Here is a 15,838-nt window from a genome sequence, read left to right on the forward strand (position 1 = left end):
TTGAGAATTAGTGTTAGGGTTAGGGATTGGGTTAGTGTGAGGGTAAGTGTTACGGTGAGGGTTAGGGTGAGGGTGAGGTTTAGGGTGAGGGTGAGGTTTAGGGTTAGGGTGAGTGTTAGGTATAGGGTTATGATGAGGGTGAGGGTTAGGGTGAGCCGTAGGTTTATGGTTAGGGTTAGTTTGCGGGTTAGGGTGAGGGTAATCGTTAGGGTGAGGTTAAGGGTGAGGGTGAGTTTTAGGGTTAGGGTGAGTGTAAGGTTTAGGGTTAGGGTTAGTGTGAGTGTTAGGGTTAGGGTTAGTGATAGGGTAAGGATTAGTGTTAGTGTGAGAGTTAGGGTGAGGGTTAGGATTAGTGTTAGTGTGAGGATAAGTGTTAGGGTGAGGGTTAGGGTGAGGGTGAGGGTTAAGGTTAGGGTGATGGTTAGGGTTAGGTTTATGCTTAAGGTGAGGGTTAAGGTGAGCCGTAGGTTTACGGTTAGGGTTATTTTGCGGGTTAGGGCGAGGGTAAGGATTAGGGTGAATTTTAGGGTTAGGGTGAGGGTTATGGTTAGGGTGAGGGTAAGGGTTAGGGTGAGGGTTAGGGTGAGGTTTCGGGTTAGGGTTAGGGATAGGGTGAGGATTAGGGTTAGTGTGAGGGTTAGGATTAAGTTTATTGTGAGGATAAGGGTGAGGGTGAGGGTTAGAGTAAGGGTGTGGTGTTGTGTTAGTGTTAGGTATAGGGTGAGCGTAAGGATGAGGGTTAGGTTTAGGGTGAGGGTTATGTTTAGGTTTAGGGTGAGGGTGAGGGTGAGGTTCAGCATTAGGGTTAGGTTTAGGGTGAGGGTGAGGGTCGGTTGAGGGTTAGGGTTAGGATTAGTGTTAGGGTTAGGGTGAGGGCTAGGGTGAATTTGAGGTTTGGGTGAGGGTGAGTGTTTCAGTTATGTAAGTGTTAGGGTTAGTGTGAGGATTAGGGTGAGGGTGAGGGTTAACCTGAGGTTAGGTTTAGCCTGATGGTTAGGGTTAGGGTTAGGGTGAGGGTTAGGGTTAGGGTGATGGTTAGGGTGAGGGTGAGGCTGAGAGTTAGGATTAGGAATAGGGTTAGTGTTAGTGTCAGACTGAGGTGAGGGTCAGGGTGAGGGTGAAGGTTCGGGTTAGGGTTAGAGTTAGGGTGAGGGTTAAGCTTAGTGTGTGGGTTAGGGTTAGGTTTATGTTTAGGGTGTGGTTTAGGATTATATTTAGGGTTAGCATAAGGGTTAGGCTGAGGTTTAAGGTTAGGGTTAGTCTGAGGGTTAGGTGTAGGGTTAGGGTAAGTCTAAAGTTTAGGGTGAGGGTTAGGATGAGTGTGAGGGTTAGGGTTAGGGTGAGGGTTAGGGTGAAGGTTAGGTTTACGGTTAGGGTTAGGGTGAAGTTTAGGGTGTGGGTTAGGGTAAGGGTGAGGGTTAGGGTGAGGGTTAGGATTAGGGTTAGCATTAAGTTTAGGGTGAGGATGAGGGTTAGGGTGAGGGTTTGGGTTAAGGTTAAAGATAGGGTGAGGATTAGCTTTAGGGTTAGGTTTAGGTTGAGGGTTAGGAGGAGGGGTAGGCTGAGGGTTAGGGTGAAGGTTAGGTTTAGTGTGAGAGTTGGGTTAGTGTTAGGGTGATGGTAAGGTTTAGTGTGAGGGTTAGGGTGAGTGTGAGGTTTAGGGTTAGCATTACGTTTAGCGTTAGGTTTAGGATGAGTGTTAGGGTTAGGTTTAGGGTTAGGATGAGGGTGAGGGTGAAGGTTAGAGTTAGGATGAGGGTAGGGGTTAGGGGTAGGGTGAGGGTTAGGTTTAGTGTTACTGTGAGGGTTAGGATTATGGTGAGGTTTAGGGTGAAGGTGAGGGTTAGGTTTAGCATTAGGGTAAGGGTTAGCTTTAGGGTGATGTTTAGTGTCCGGGTGAGGGTTAGGATGAGGGTGAGTGTTCTGCTGAGAGTTAGGATTAGGGTTAGGGTCAGGGATAAGTTTAGTGTGAGGATAAGCGTTACGGTGAGTGTTAGGGTGAGGGTCAAGTTTAGGGTTAGGGTGAGCATTAGGGTTAGGGTTAGGGTTATGTTTAGGGTGAGGGTTAGGGTGAGCGGTAGGTTTAGGTTTAGGGTTAGTTTGCGGGTTATGGTGAGGGTAAGGGTTAGGGTGAGGTTAAGGTTGAGGAAGAGAGTTAGGGTTAGGGTAAGGGTAAGGGTTAGGTTGAGAGTGAGTGTGAAGGTGAGGGTTAGGGTTAGCATTAGAGTTAGGGTGAGGGTGAGGGTTAAGGTGAGGTTTAGTTTGAGGATGAGGATTAGGGTTAGTGTGAGGGTTAGGGTGAGTGTTAGGGTGAGGGTTAGGTTTAGGGTTTGGGTTAGGGTGAGGGTGAGGTATAGGGTGAGGGTTAGTGTTAGGGTGAGGGTTAGGGATAGGGTTAGAGTTAGGGTGAGGATGAGGGTGAGTGTTAGGGTTAGGTTTAGGGTGAGTGTGAGGGTGAGAGTTAGGATTAGCAATAGGGTTAGGATTAGGGTTAGGCTGAGAGTGAGGGTCAGGGTTAGGGTGAGGGTTAGGGTTTGGGTGATGTTTAGGGTGAGGATGAGGGTTAGGGTGAGGATGAGGGTTTGGGTGAGGGTGAGGGATCGGGTTAGGGTGTGGGTGGGATTAGGGGTATGGTGAGGGTTAGCATTAGGTTTAGGGTTAGTGTGACAGTGAGGGTGATGGGTATGGGTGGGGTTAGGTTGAGTGTTAGGGTTAGGGTCAGGGTGATGGTTAGGGAGAGGGGTAATGTTAGGGTTAGGGTGAGGTTTAGGATGAGTGTGAGGGTTAGGGTTAGGTTGAGGGTTAGGTTTAGGGTTAGGTTTATGGTGAGGGTTAGTGTTAGATTTAGGGGTAAGGTGAGTTTGAGTGTGAGGGTTAGGTTTAGGTTTAGGCTTAGGGTTAAGGTTATGGTGAGGGTAAGTTTAGGGTGAGGTTTAGTGTGTGGATGAGGGTTAGGGTTATTATTAGGGCTAGGGTGAGGATTAGGGAGAGGGTTAGGTTTAGGGTTAGCGTTAGGGTGAGGGTGAGGTATAGGATGAGGTTTAGGTTTAGTGTGAGGGTTAGGGATAGTGTTAGGTTAGGGTGAGGGTGAGGGTGAGTGTTAGGTTTAGGTTTAGGTTTAGAGTTAGTGTGAGGGTGAGGGTGAGGGTTAGGATGAGGTTTAGGCTGAGGGTTAGGATGAGGGTTAGGCTGAGGGTTAGGGTTAGGGTTAGCGTAATGTTTAGGCTGAGGGTTAGGGTTAGGCTGTGGGATAGGGTTAGGGTGAGGGTTAGGCTGATGGTAAATGTTAGGGTGAGGTCTCCTATTAGGCTTAGCATCATTCTTAGGGTCAGGTTTAGGTTTAGGTATAGCATTAGGGTTAGGGTTAGGGTGAGGGTTAGGATTAGGGCTAAGGTGAGGGTGAGGTTTAGGGTTAGCATTAGGTTTAGGGTTAGTGTGAGGGTTTGGGTTACGGTGAGGGTTACCTTTCATGTGAGGGTTAGGTTTAGGATGAGGGTTAGGGTTGGTGAGAGGGTTAGGGTGTGGGTGAGGGTTAGGGTTAGCGTCAGCGTTAGGGTGAGGTTGAGGGTTAGGGTTAGGTTAGGCTGAGGGTGAGGGTGAGGGTGAGGGTTAGTGTTGGTGTTAGTGTTAGTGTTAAAGTTAGGGTTAGGGTTAGGGTTAGGGTGAGGGTTAGAGTGAGGGTTAGAATGAGGGGGATGGTTAGGGTAAGGGTGAGGGTAAGGGTTAGTGTGAGGGTTAAGGTGAGGGTGAGGGATAGGGTTAGCATTAGGGTTAGGGTTAGGGTTAGGCTGAGCGATCAGGATAGGGTTAGGGTTAGGGTTAGGGTGAGGGTGAGGGTTGGGTGAGGCTGAGGGTGAGGTTGAGGGTTAGGGATAGGGTTAGGGTGAGGGTGAGAGTGTGGGTGAGGGTTAGGGTTAGGATTAGTGTTAGGGTTAGGGTTAAACTGAGGGTGAGCTTGAGGGTGAGGGATAGGGTTAAGTTTAGGTTTAGGGTGAGGGTTAGGGTTAGTGTGAGTGTTAGGAATATGGTGAGGATTAGGTTTACGGTTAGGGTGCTTGTTAGTGTGAGGTTTAGGGTTAGGGTTAGGTTTAGGTGAGGGTTAAGGTGAGGGTTAGGGTTAATTTTAGGGTTAGGTTGAGGGTGAGGGTTAGGGTGATGGTGAGAGTTAGGGTTAGGTTTTAGAGTTAGGGTTAGTTATAGGGTGAGGCTTAGGGTGAGGGTTAGGGTTAGTGTGAGGGTTAGAGTTAGGGTTAGGGTTAGGGTGAGGGTATGGATTAGGGTGAGGTTTAGTGTGAGGGTGAGGGTTAGTGTGAGGGTTTTTGTTAGGTTTAGTGTAAGGTTTATGGTGAGGTCTAATATGAGGTTGCGGGTTAGGGAGAAGGAGAGGGTGAGGGAGAGCGTGTCAGTTAGGTAAGGGTTAGGATTCGGGTCAGGGTGAGGATTAGGGTGAGGGTTAAGGATAGGATGAATTTTAGGGTTAGGTTGATGGTTAGGGTTAGTGTGAGGTTTAGGGTTAGGGTTAGGTTTAGAGTGAGGTTTAGGGTTCGGGTTTGCATTAGGGTTACGGTGAGGGTTAGGGTATATTTGAGGGTTAGGGGTAGGGTTAGGGTTAGTGTTAGGGTGAGGGTTAGGGTTAGGATTAGGTTTAGGATGAGGGTTAGGGTAAGGGGTAGGGTTAGGGTTAGGGTGAATGTTAGGATTAGGGAGACGGTTAGGGTAAGGGTAAGGGTTAGGGTTAGGTGAGGTTAAGGATTAGGTTGAGGGTGAGGGTTAGTGTTAGGTTTAGGGTGATGTTGAGGGTGAGGGTTAGTGTGAGGGATAGGATGAGGGTTTTGTTTAGTGATTGTGTTAGGGTTAGGGTGAGGTTTAATATTAGTTGTGAGGGTTAGGGTGAGTGTGAGGGTGAGAGTAAGGGTTTGGGTTAGGGTTAGGGTGAGTTTTAACGTTCCGGTTAGGGCTAGGGTGAGGCTTATGGTGAGGGTGAGGGTTAATGTTATGTTTAGGGTGAGGTTTAGGGTTAGGGTTAGGGTTAGGGTGAGGGTTAGGGTGAGGGTGAGGGTTAGGATGAAGGTTAGGGTTAGAGTGAGTATTAGGGTTAGGGTTAGGGTTAGATTAAGGTTTAGGGTGAGGGTTAGGGTAAAGATTAGGGTTAGGGTAAGGGTGAGGATGAGGGTTAAAGTTAGGGTTAGGGTGAGGGTTAGGGTTGGGGTGAGGGTTAGGGTTTGGGTTAGGGTGAGGCTTAGGGTGAGGTTTCGGATGAGTGTAAGTGTTAGGGTGTGGGTGACGGTTAGGGTTAGGGTGAGGGTTAAGGTGACATTGAGGGTTGGGGTAAGGGTGAGGGTAAGTGTTAGGGTGAGTGTGAGGATTTGGGTTAGGGTTTCCCCTAGGGTTATGTTGAGGGTATGGGTTAGGGTGAGGTTTAGGGTGAGGGTGAGTGTTAGGGTTAGTGTTATCCTTAGGGTTATGGTGAAGGTATGGGTTAGTGTGAGGTTTAGGGTGAGAGTGAGGGTTAGGGTTAGCGTTAGGGTTAAGGTGAGGGTTAGGGTTAGGGTTAGGCTGAGGGTTAGGGTTAGGTTGATGTTTAGGGTGAGGGTAAGTGTGGGATGAGGGTGAGGGTTAGGGAATAGGTGAGGGTGAGGTTTAGGGTGAGGGTTAGGGTGACGGTGAGGATTAGGGTGAGGGTGTGGAAAAGGGTTAGGTTAGGTTCAGGGTGAGGGTTAGGGTTAGGTTTAGGGTGAGGGTTTGAGTTAGTGTACGGTTTAGGGTTAGGGTTAGTGTGAGGAAAAGGGTTACAGTGAGGATTAGGATGAGAGTAAGATTTAGGGTTAAGTTTAGCTTTAGGGTTAGGGTGAGTTTTAGGGTTTGGGTTCGGGTTAGGGTTAAGTTGAGGGTGAGGGTTAGAGTTAGGGTTCGGGTGAGGGTTAGGTTTGGGGTGAGTATTAGGGTTACGGTTAGGGTGAGGGTGAGGCTGAGTTTTGGGTTTCGGGTGAGGGTTAGGGTGTGGGTGACGGTTAGTGTTAGGGTTTATAATTAGTGTATTAGGTTTAGGGTTAGGGTTAATGTTATGGAGAGGGTAAGGGTCAGGGTGAGGTTTAGGGTGAGGGTGAGAGTTAGGGTTAGCGTTAGGGTTACAGTGAGGGATAGGGTTAGGGTTAGGATTAGGGTGAAGTTGAGGGTTAGGATTAGGGTTAGGATGAGGTTTAGGGTTAGGGTGAGGGTTAGGGATAGGGTTAGGGTTACGTTTTGAGTTGGGTGAGTATGAGGGTGAGCTTTATGGTTAAGATTAGGGTTAGGGTTAGTGTTAGGCAGAGGGTGAGGGTGAGGGTGAGGGTTAGGGTTAGGGTCAAGTTTAAGGTTAGGTTTAGGTTGAGGGGTAGGGTTAGGGTTAGGGAGAGGGATAGGGTTAGGGTGAGTGATAGGGTGAGAGTTAGGGTCACGGGTAGGTTTAGGGTTAGGTTGAGGATTAGGGTTAGTGTGAGGCTTAGGGTTAGTGTTAGGGTGAGGGTAAGTGTTACTGTGAGGTTTAGGGTGAGGTTGACAGTTAGGGTTAGCTTTAGGTTTAGGGTGAGGTGAGGTTTCGGGTTTGCATTAGGGTTAGGGTGAGAGTTATGGTGAGGGTTAGGGTTAGGGTTAGGGTGAGGGTGAGGGTGAGGGTTAGGATTAGCGTGAGGGTGAGGGTGAGGGTGAGGTTTAGGTTTAGGTTTAGGGTTAGGGTTAGGGTTAGATTTAGGGTGAGGGTGAGGGTGAGAGTTAGGATTAGGGTGAGGGTAAGAGTGAGGTTTAGGGTTAGGGTTAGTATCAGTTTGAGGGTTAGGGTTAATGTGAGGTTTAGGGTGAGGGTGAGGGTAAGGGTTAGTGTGATTGTTAGGGTGAGGGTTAAGTTTAGGATGAGGCTAGAGGTAGGGTTAGGGTTAGGTTTAGCGTTAGGATTAGGCTGAGGGTGAGGGTGAGTGTGAGGGTGAAGTTGATGTTTAGAGTTAGGGTTAGGGTGAGGTTGAGGGTGAGGGTTAGGTTTAGGGTTATGGTGAGTGTTAGGTTTAGGTTGAGTGTTAGGGTTAGGGTCAGGTTTAGGGTGAGGGTGAGGGTGAGGGTTAGGGTGAGGGTAAGGTTGAGGGTGAGGGTGAGGGTTAGGGTTAGGTTTAGGGTGAGGGTGAGGGTGAAGGTAAGGGTTATGGTGAGGGTGAGGGTTAGGGTTAGGGTTAATGTTAGTTTGAGGGTTAGGGTTAATGTGAGGTTTAGGGTGAGGGTCTGGGTAAGGGTTAGTGTGAGGGTTAGGGTGAGGGTGAGGGTTAGGGTTAGGATCATCGTTAGCGTTAGGGTTCGTTTGAGGATTAGGGTGAGGTTTTGGGTTAGGGTGGCCGTTAGGTATAGGCTGAGTGTTAGGTTTAGGGTTAGGGTGAGGGTTAGGGTTAGTGTGATATTTAGGCTGAGGATGAGGCTGAGGGTGAGAGTTCGGGTTCTCTGACGGTTAGCTTTTGTGTGACGGTAAGGGTTAGGGTTAGGGTTAGGGTGAGGTTGAAGGTTAGGGTGAGAGTGAGGGGTAGGGTTAGGGTTAGGGTGATTTTTAGGTTTAGGGTTAGTGTTAGGTGAGGGTGAGGGTGAGGGTGAGGGTTAGGGTTAGGGTTAGGTTTAGTGTTAAGTTTAGGGTGAGGGTTACGGTGAGGTTTAGGGTTAGGGTTATGGTGAGGGTATGGTTTAGAATGAGGGTTAGATTGAGGGTGAGGGTTAGGTTAGGGTTTGGGTGAGGGAAAGGGTGAGGGTTAGGGTTAGGTTGGTGGTGAGGGTTAGGGTGAGAATTTTGGTTAGTGTTAGGGTTAGGGTTAGTGTTAGTGTGAGGGTGATGGTTATGGTTAGGGTTAGTCTTACGGTGAGGTCTAGGGTGATGGTGAGGGTTAGTGTTAGTGTTAGGGTTAGGTATAGGGTGAGTATTAGTGTTATGATTTGGGTGAGGGTTAGGCTGAGTGGTAGGGTTAGGGTTAGGTTTAGGTTTAGGGTGAGGGTTAGTGTTAGTATAAGGATGAGGATGAGGGTTAGGTTGAGGGGCAGGTTTAGGGATAGGGTAAGGGTTAGGGTTAGAATGAGGATTAGGGTAAAGTTTAGGGTTAGGGTGAGGGTGAGGGTGAGGGTTAGGGAGAGTGGTAATGTTAGGGTTCGGGTGAGGTTTAGGGTGAGTGTGAGGGTTAGGGTTAGGTTGAGGGTTAGGTTTAGGGTGAGGGTTAGGGTTAGGGTGAGGGTTAGGGTTAGAGTTAGGGGTGGGTTGAGTTTGAGGGTGAGGGTTAGGTTTAGGATTAGGATTAGGGTTAGGGTCAGGGTTAGCTTTAGTGTGTGGGTGAGAGTTAGGTTTAGGGTTAGGATTAGGTTTAGGCTTAGGGTTCAGGTTATGTTGAGGGTAAGTGTTAGGGTGAGGTTTAGTGTGTGGATGACTGTTAGGGTTATTGTTAGGGTTAGGGTCAGGGTTAGGGTGAGGGTTAGAGTTAGGGTTAGCGTTAGGGTGAGTGTGAGGTATAGGGTGAGTTTTAAGGTTAGGGTGAGGGTTAGGGATAGTTTGAGGTTAGGGTGAGGGTGAGGGTGAGTGTTAGGTTTAGGTTTAGATTTAGAGTTAGGGTGAGGGTGAGGGTGAGGGTTAGGGTTAGGATTAGGGTTAGGGTTAGGGTTAGGATGAGGGTTAGGATTAGGGTTAGGATGAGGTTTAGGGTTAGGGTGAGGGTTAGGGATAGGGTTAGGGTTAGGGTTACGGTTTGAGTTAGGGTGAGTATGAGGGTGAGCTTTAGGGTTAGGATTAGGGTTATGGTTAGTGGTAGGCAGATGGTGAGTGTGAGGGTTAGGGTTAGGGTGAGGTTTAGGGTTAGGTTTAGGGTGAGGGTTAGGGTTAGGTTTAGGGAGAGGGATAGGGTTAGGGTGAGGAATAGGGTGAGGGTTAGGGTCACAGTTAGGTTTAGGGTTAGGTTGAGGGTTAGGGTTAGTGTGAGGGTTAGGGTTAGAGTTAGGATGAGAGTAAGGGTTATTGTGAGGTTTAGGGTGAGGGTGACAGTTAGGGTTAGCTTTTGGTTTAGGGTGAGGTGAGGTTTCGGGTTTGCATTAGGGTTAGGGTGAGGGTTATGGTGAGGGTTAACGTTAGGGTTAGGGTGAGGCTGAGGGTGAGGGTTAGGGTTAGGGTTATTGTGAGTGTTAGGGTTCGGGTTAGGGCGAGGGTGAGGTTTAGGGTTAGGGTGAGTGTGAGGGTGAGCGTGAGGTTGTGGGTTAGGTTTAGGTGTAGGGTGAGGGTGAGGGTGAGGTATAGGGTGAGGGTGAGGGTTGGAGTTAATGTGAGGTTTATGGTGAGGGTGAGGGTAAGTGTGAGGGTGAGTGTGAGGGTTAGGGTTAGGGGTAGGGGTAGATGTAGGTGTAGTGTTAGGTTTAGGGTTAGTATTAGGGTTAGGGTTAGGATTAGGGTGAGGGTGAGGGTGAGGGTGAAGGTGAGGTTCAGAGTTAGGGTTAGGGTTAGAGTTATGGTTAGGTTGAACGCTAGGATTAGGGTTAGGGTTAAGGTGAGGCTGAGGTTGAGAATATGATTAAGACTCACCCTAGCTTTCATGGCTATGGTTAGGGTGAGGGTTAGGGGTACGGGTAGATTTAGTGTTAGATTTAGGGTGAGGGTTAGGTTTAGTGTGAGAGTTAGGGTTAGGGTTAGGGTTAGGGTGATGTTAAGTGTTAGAGTGAGGGTTAGGGTGAGAGTGAGGGTTAGGGTGATGTTTAAGGTGAAGGTGAAATTTAGGGAGAGTGAGAGGTTTCGGGTGACGGTGAGGGTTAGGGTGTGGGTGAGGGTGAGGGTTAGGGTGAGCGTAAGGGTTAGGGTGATGTTTAGGGTGAGGGTCAGGTTTAGGGTGAGAGTTAGGGTTCAGGGTAGAGGAATTGTTAGGGTGTAGGTGAGGGTTAGGGTAAGGGTGAGGCTTAGGGTGACCATGAGTGTTAGGGTTCAGGTGAGGATTAGGGTTAGGGTTAGTGTTTGGGTTGGGGTTAGGGTTAGGTTTAGGGTGAGTGTTAGGGTGAGAGGTAGGGTTAGGGTTAGTATGAGGGTTAGGCTTATTGTGAGGGTTCCGGGTTAGGGTTAGGGTTAGTGTGAGGATAAGGCTTAGGGTGAGGGTTAGGGTGAGACTGAGGTTTAGGGTTACCCTTAGGGTTAGGGTGAAGTTTAGGGTGGGGGTTAGCGTGAGGGTTAGGGTTAGGGTTGGGTGAGGGTTAGGGTGAGCGAAAGGGTTAGGGTGAGGGTTAGTTTGAGGTTGAGGGATAGGGTTATGGTGAGGGTAAGGGTTAGGGAAACGGTTAGTGTGAGGTTGAGGATTAGGGTTAGCATTAGTGTTAGGGTGAGGGTGAGGGTTAGGGTGAGGGTGAGGGGTAGGCTGAGGGGTAGGGTTAGAATTAGGGTCATGGTTAGGGTGAGGGTGAGGGTTAGGGTTAGCATTAGGGTTAGGGTTAGGTTTAGGGTGAGTGTTAGGGTTAGGGTTAGGGTAAGGTTGAGGGTAATGTTTAGCATTAGGGTTAGGGTTAGGTTGCAGGTTAGGGTTAGGGTTAGATTGAGGGTGAGGGTCCGGGTTAGGGTTAGGTTTAGGATTAGGTTTACGGTGAGGCTGAGTGTGAGGGTGAGCGTGAAGGTGAGGGTTAAGTTTAGCATTAGGTTTAGGGTGAGGTCTAGGGTTAGGGGGAGGGCTAGGGTGAAAGTTAGGGTGAAGGTGAGGTTTTCGGTTAGGAAAGGGTTAGGGTTAGTTTTAGGGTGAGGAATAGGTTGAGGGTGAGGTTTAAGGTGAGAGTTAGGGTTAGGGTGAGGGTTAGGGTTAGGGTGAGGGTGATGTTTAGGGTGAGGGTGAGCGTGAGAGTGGGGGTTCAGCTGAGGGTGTGGGTTAGGGTATTGGTGAGGGTTAGGGTGAGGGTGAGGGTGAGAGTGAGGGTTAGGATTTTGGTGAGGTTTCAGGTTAGTGTGAGGTTTAGGGTGAGTGTTATGGTTAGGGTTAGGGTGAGGGATATGTTTAGTGTGAGGGTTAGAGTTATACTTAGTGTAAGGATAAGGGTTAGGTTGAGGATTAGGGTGAGAGTGAGGGTTAGGGTTAGATTAAGGGTTAGGGTTAGGGTAAGGGTTAGGAATAGGGTTAGGGTTGGGGTGAGTGTGAGGCTTAAAGGTAGGGTTAGGGTGAGGGTTAGGGTTTGGGTGAGGGATAGGTTTAGGGTTAGGGTGAGGGTGAGGGTGAGGTTTAGGGTGAGTGTGAGTGTTAGGGTGTGGGTGACAGTTAGGTTTAGGGTGAGGGTTAAGGTGACGGTGAGGGTTAGGGTGAGGGTGAGGGTTAGGGTTAAGGTGAGCGGTAGGGTGATGGTTAGGGTTAGGGTGAATGTGAGGATTAGGTTTAGGGTTACCCTTAGGGTTATGGTGAGGGTATGGGTTAGAGTGAGGTTTAGCGTGAGGGTGAGGGTTAGGGTTAGCGTTAGGGTTAAGGTAAGAGTTAGGGTGAGGGTTAGGGTTTGGGTGAGGGTGAGGGTTAGGGTTAGGGTTAGGGTGATGTTTAGGATTAGGGTGTGGGTTAGGTTTACGATTAGGGTTCGAGTTAGGGTGAGTGTGAGGGTGAGTGTTAGGGTTAGGATTAGGGTTAGGGTTATTGTTAGGCTGAGGGTGAGGGTGAGGGTTAGTGTTAATGTAATGTTTAGGGTTAGGGTTTGGTTGAGGGTTAGGGTTAGGGTTAGGAGGAGGGTTAAGGTGAGGATTATGGTTAGGTATAGGGTGAGGGTTAGGTTTAGTGGAAAGGTTAGGTTTAGTGTGAGAGTAAGCGTTAGGGTGAAGGTTAGGGTGAGGGTGAGGGTGAGTGGGGGGGGTGACGGTGAGGGTTAGGGTTAGGGTTAGGTTTAGGTTGAGGGTAAGAGTTAGGGTTAGGATTAGTGTTAGTGTCAGGGTTAGGCTGAGGGTGAGGGAGAGGGTGAGGTTAATTGTGAGGGTTTCGGTTAGGTAAGGGTTAGGGTTAGGTTTAGGGTGAGGATTAGGGTGAGGGTGAAGGTTAGGGTTAGGTTGAGCGTTAGGGTTAGGGTTAGGGTTAGGGTGAGAGGCAGGGTTAGGGTTAGGATGAGGGTTATGCTTTTTGTGAGGTTTATGGTTAGGGTTAGGGTTAGTGTGAGGAAAAGGGTTAGGGTGAGGGTTAGGTTGAGACTGAGGGTTAGGGTTAACGTTGGGTTTAGGGTGAATGTTAGGCTAGGGGTTAGGGTGAGTTTTAGGGTTCCGTTTAGGGTTGGGTGAGGGTTAGGGTGAGAGTGAGGATGAGGGTAAGGGTAAGTGTTAGGGTCAGGGTCAGGGTTAGGGTGAGGGTGAGGGTTAGGGTTAGGATTAGGTTTAGGGTTAGGGTAAGGTTGAGTGTTAGGGTTAGGTTTAGGGTTAGGGTTGGATGAGGGTTAGGCTGAGTGTAAGGTTTACGGTGAGGGTTAGGTTGAGGTTGAGGGATAGGGTTATGGTGAAGGTAAAGGTTAGAGCGACGGTTGGGTTGAGGTTGATGGTTAGGGTTAGCATTAATGTTAGTGAGAGGGTGAGGATTAGGGTGAGGGTGAGGGTTTGGCTGAGGGATAGGATTAGGGTTAGGGTTAGATTTAGGGTTAGGGTGAGTGTTAGGGTTAGGGATAGAGTGAGGGTGAGGGTTAGGGTAAGGGTTATGGTCAGGGTTATGGTGAGGGTGAGGGTTAGGGTTAGCATTAGGATTAGGATTAGGTTTAGGTTGAGTGTTATGGTTAGGGTTAGGGTGAGGTTGAGGGTTAGGGTAAGCATTAGGGTTAGGGTTAGGCTTAGGGTGCAGGTTAGGGTTAGGTTTAGAGTGAGCGTGAGGGTCAGGGTTAGGGATAGGATTAGGTTTATGGTTAGGGTGAGACTGATAGTGAGTTTGAGGGTGAGGGTGAGCATGAGGGTGAGGGTTAAGTTTAGCGTTAGGTTTAGGGTGAGGGCTAGGGTGAGGGTGAGGGATAGGGTAAGGGTTAAGGTGAAGGTGAGGTTTTTGGTTAGGAATGGTTTAGGATTAGGTTTAGGGTGAGGGTGAGGTTTAAGTTGAGGGTTAGGTTTAGGGTGCGGGTTAGGGTTAGGGTTAAGTTGAGGGTTTGGGTTAGGGTGATGTTTAGGGTGAGGGTGAGGGTGAGAGGGAGGATTCGGTTGAGGGTGTGGCTTAGGTTGTTGGTGAGGGTTAGGGTTAGGGTGAGAGTTAGGTTGAAGGTGAGGGTTAGGGTGAGGGTGAGGGTTAGGTTTAGGGTTAGGATTAGGGTGAGGGTTAGGGTTAGGGTGAGGGTGAGGGTTATGGTTAGGGTTAGGGTGAGGATTTGATTTAGTTTGAGGGTTAGGGTTAGGGTTAGTGTAAGGATTAAGGGTTAGTTTGAGGATTAGGGTGAGAGTGAGGGTTAAGGTTAGATTAAGGGTTAGGGTGAGGGTTAGGGTAAGGGTTAGGGTTAGGGTTAGGGTGAGTGTGAGGTTTAAAGTTAGGGTTAGGGTGAGGGTTAGTGTCGGTGTGAGGGTTAGGGTTAGGGTTACGGTGAGGCTGTGGGTGAGGGTTCGGGTGAGTGTGAGTGTTAGGGTGTGGGTCACGGTTAGGTTTAGGGTGAGGGATAAGGTGACGGTGAGGGTAAGGGTTAGGGTGAGTGTTATGGTTAGGGTGAGGGTGAGGGTTAGGGTTAGGTTTAGGGTGATGTTTAGGGTTAGGGTGTGGGTTAGGGATAGGTTTATGGTTAGGTTGAGGGTTAGGTTTACGCTTAGGGTTCGAGTTAAGGTGAGTGTGAGGGTGAGTGTTAGGGTTAGGATTAGTTTTAGGGGTAGTGTTAGGCTTAGGGTGCGGGTAAAGGGTTAGGGTTAGGGTGAGGGTGAGGGATACGGTTAGTGTTGGGGTTAGGGTGAGCGTTTGGATGAGGGTTTGGTTTAGGGTTAGGGTGAGGGTTAGGGTTAGGGTTGAGTTTAGGGTTAGAATTAGGATGAGGTGTAGGGTAAGGGTTAGGGTTAGTGTGAGGAAAAGGGATATGGTGAGGGTTAGGGTGACGGTGAGGAATAGGGTTAGTGTAAGGGTTAGGGTGAATGTTTGGGTGAGCGTTAGGTTTAGGTTTAGGGTTAGGGTTAGAGTTAGGATGAGGCTAAGTGTTAGGGTGAGATTTAGGTTGTGGTTGAGTATTAAGGTCAGCATTAGTCTTAGGGTGAGGATTAGGTTTAGGTATAGCATTAGGGTTAGGGTTAGGGTAGGGTGTGGGTTAGGATTAGTGTTAAGGTGAGGGTGAGTTTTAGGGTTAGCATTAGGTTTAGGGTTAGGATTAGTGTGAGGGTGAGGGTGAGGGTTAGGGTTAGGATTAGGTGTAGGGTTAGGGTGAGGCTGCGGTTGAGGATGAGTTTGAAGGTGAGGGTTAGGGTTTGGCTTAGGCTTAGGGTGAGGGTCAGGGCTAGGGTGAGGGCGAGGGTTAGGGTGAGGGTGCGGTTTTCTGTTAGGAAAGGGTTAGGGTTAGGTTTAGGGTTAGGATTAGGCTGAGGGTGAGGTTGAAGGTGAGGTTTAGGGTTAAGGTGAGGTTTAGGATTAGCGTTAGGCTGAGCATTAGGGTTTGGGTGAGGTTTAGGGTGATGTTTAGGGTGAGGGTGAGGGTGAAGGTGATGGTTAGGGTGAGGGTGAGGGTTAGGGTGATGGTGAGGGTTAGGTTTAGGGTTAGTGTGAGGAAAAGGCTTAGGGTGAGGATTAGGATGAAAGTAAGTGTTAGGGTTAGGGTTAGAGTTAGGGTTAGGGTGAGGTATAGGGTTAGAGTTCGGGTTAGGGTTCAATTGAGGGTGAGGGTTAGAGTTAGGGTTAGGGTTAGGGTTCGGGTGAGGGTTACGGTTACGGTTAGGGTGAGGGTGAGGGTGAGGGTTCAGGTGAGGGTTAGGGTGTGGGTTAGGGTTAAGGTTATGGTGAGAGTAAGGGTTAGGGTGAGGTTTAGGGTGAGGGTTAGGGTTAGGTTTAGGGTTAGGGTTAGGGTTAGTGGTAGGGTTAGGATGAGTGTAAGACTGAGGGTTCGGTTTAGGGTTAGTGTGAGGGTTAGGGTTAAGGTTAATGTTAGGGTTAGGATTTGGTTAGGGTGAAGGTTAGTTTTAGGTTTAGGATAAGGTTTAGGCTGATGGTTAGGTTTAGGGTTAGTGTGGGGGTTATGTTTAGCGTTAGGTTAGGGTGTGGGCTAGGGTGAGGGTGAGGGTTAGGTTGAGGGTTTAGTTTAGGTAAGGGTTAAAGTTAGGTTAGGGTGAGGATTAGGGTGAGATTGATGGTTAAGTTGAGGGTTATGGTTAGGTTGAGCCTTAGGGTTACGATTAGGGTGAGGGTTAATGTTAGGGTGATGTTTAGGGTGAGGGTGAGGGTGAAGGTTCGGGTGAGGGTGAGGGTTAGGATTAGGGTTAGTGTGAGGGTTAGGGTTAGGTTTAGGGTTAGAGTTAGGGTGAACGTGAGGGTTAGGGTGAGGGGTAGGGTTAGGGTAACGGTGAGGGTGAGGGTTAGGTTTAGTGTGCGGGTTATGGTTAGGGTTAGGGTGAGGGTAAGGTTTAGGTCGAGGGTTAGGATTAGGTTAAGGGTGAGGATGAGGATGAAGGTGATGGTTAGGGCTACGTTTAGGGTTAGGGAGAGGCTTAGGTTTAGGATGAGGGTTAGGATCAGGGTGAGGGTGAGGGTTACGGTTAGGATTAATTTTAGGGTGAGGGTGAGGGTTAGGTTTAGGATTAGGCTTAGGGTGAGGGTGAGGGTGATGGTTAGGGATAGGGTGAGGGTTAGGGTTATGGTTAGGGTTAGGGTGAGGGTTAGGGTTAGGGTTAGGTTTAGGATGAACGTTAGGCTGAGGATTAGGGTTAGCGTTAGTA

This window comes from Dipodomys merriami, unplaced genomic scaffold (genome assembly GCF_024711535.1).
Source record: "Dipodomys merriami isolate MVZ:Mamm:240054 unplaced genomic scaffold, mDipMer1.0.p SCAF_23, whole genome shotgun sequence".
NCBI classification, from domain to species: Eukaryota; Metazoa; Chordata; class Mammalia; order Rodentia; family Heteromyidae; genus Dipodomys; species Dipodomys merriami.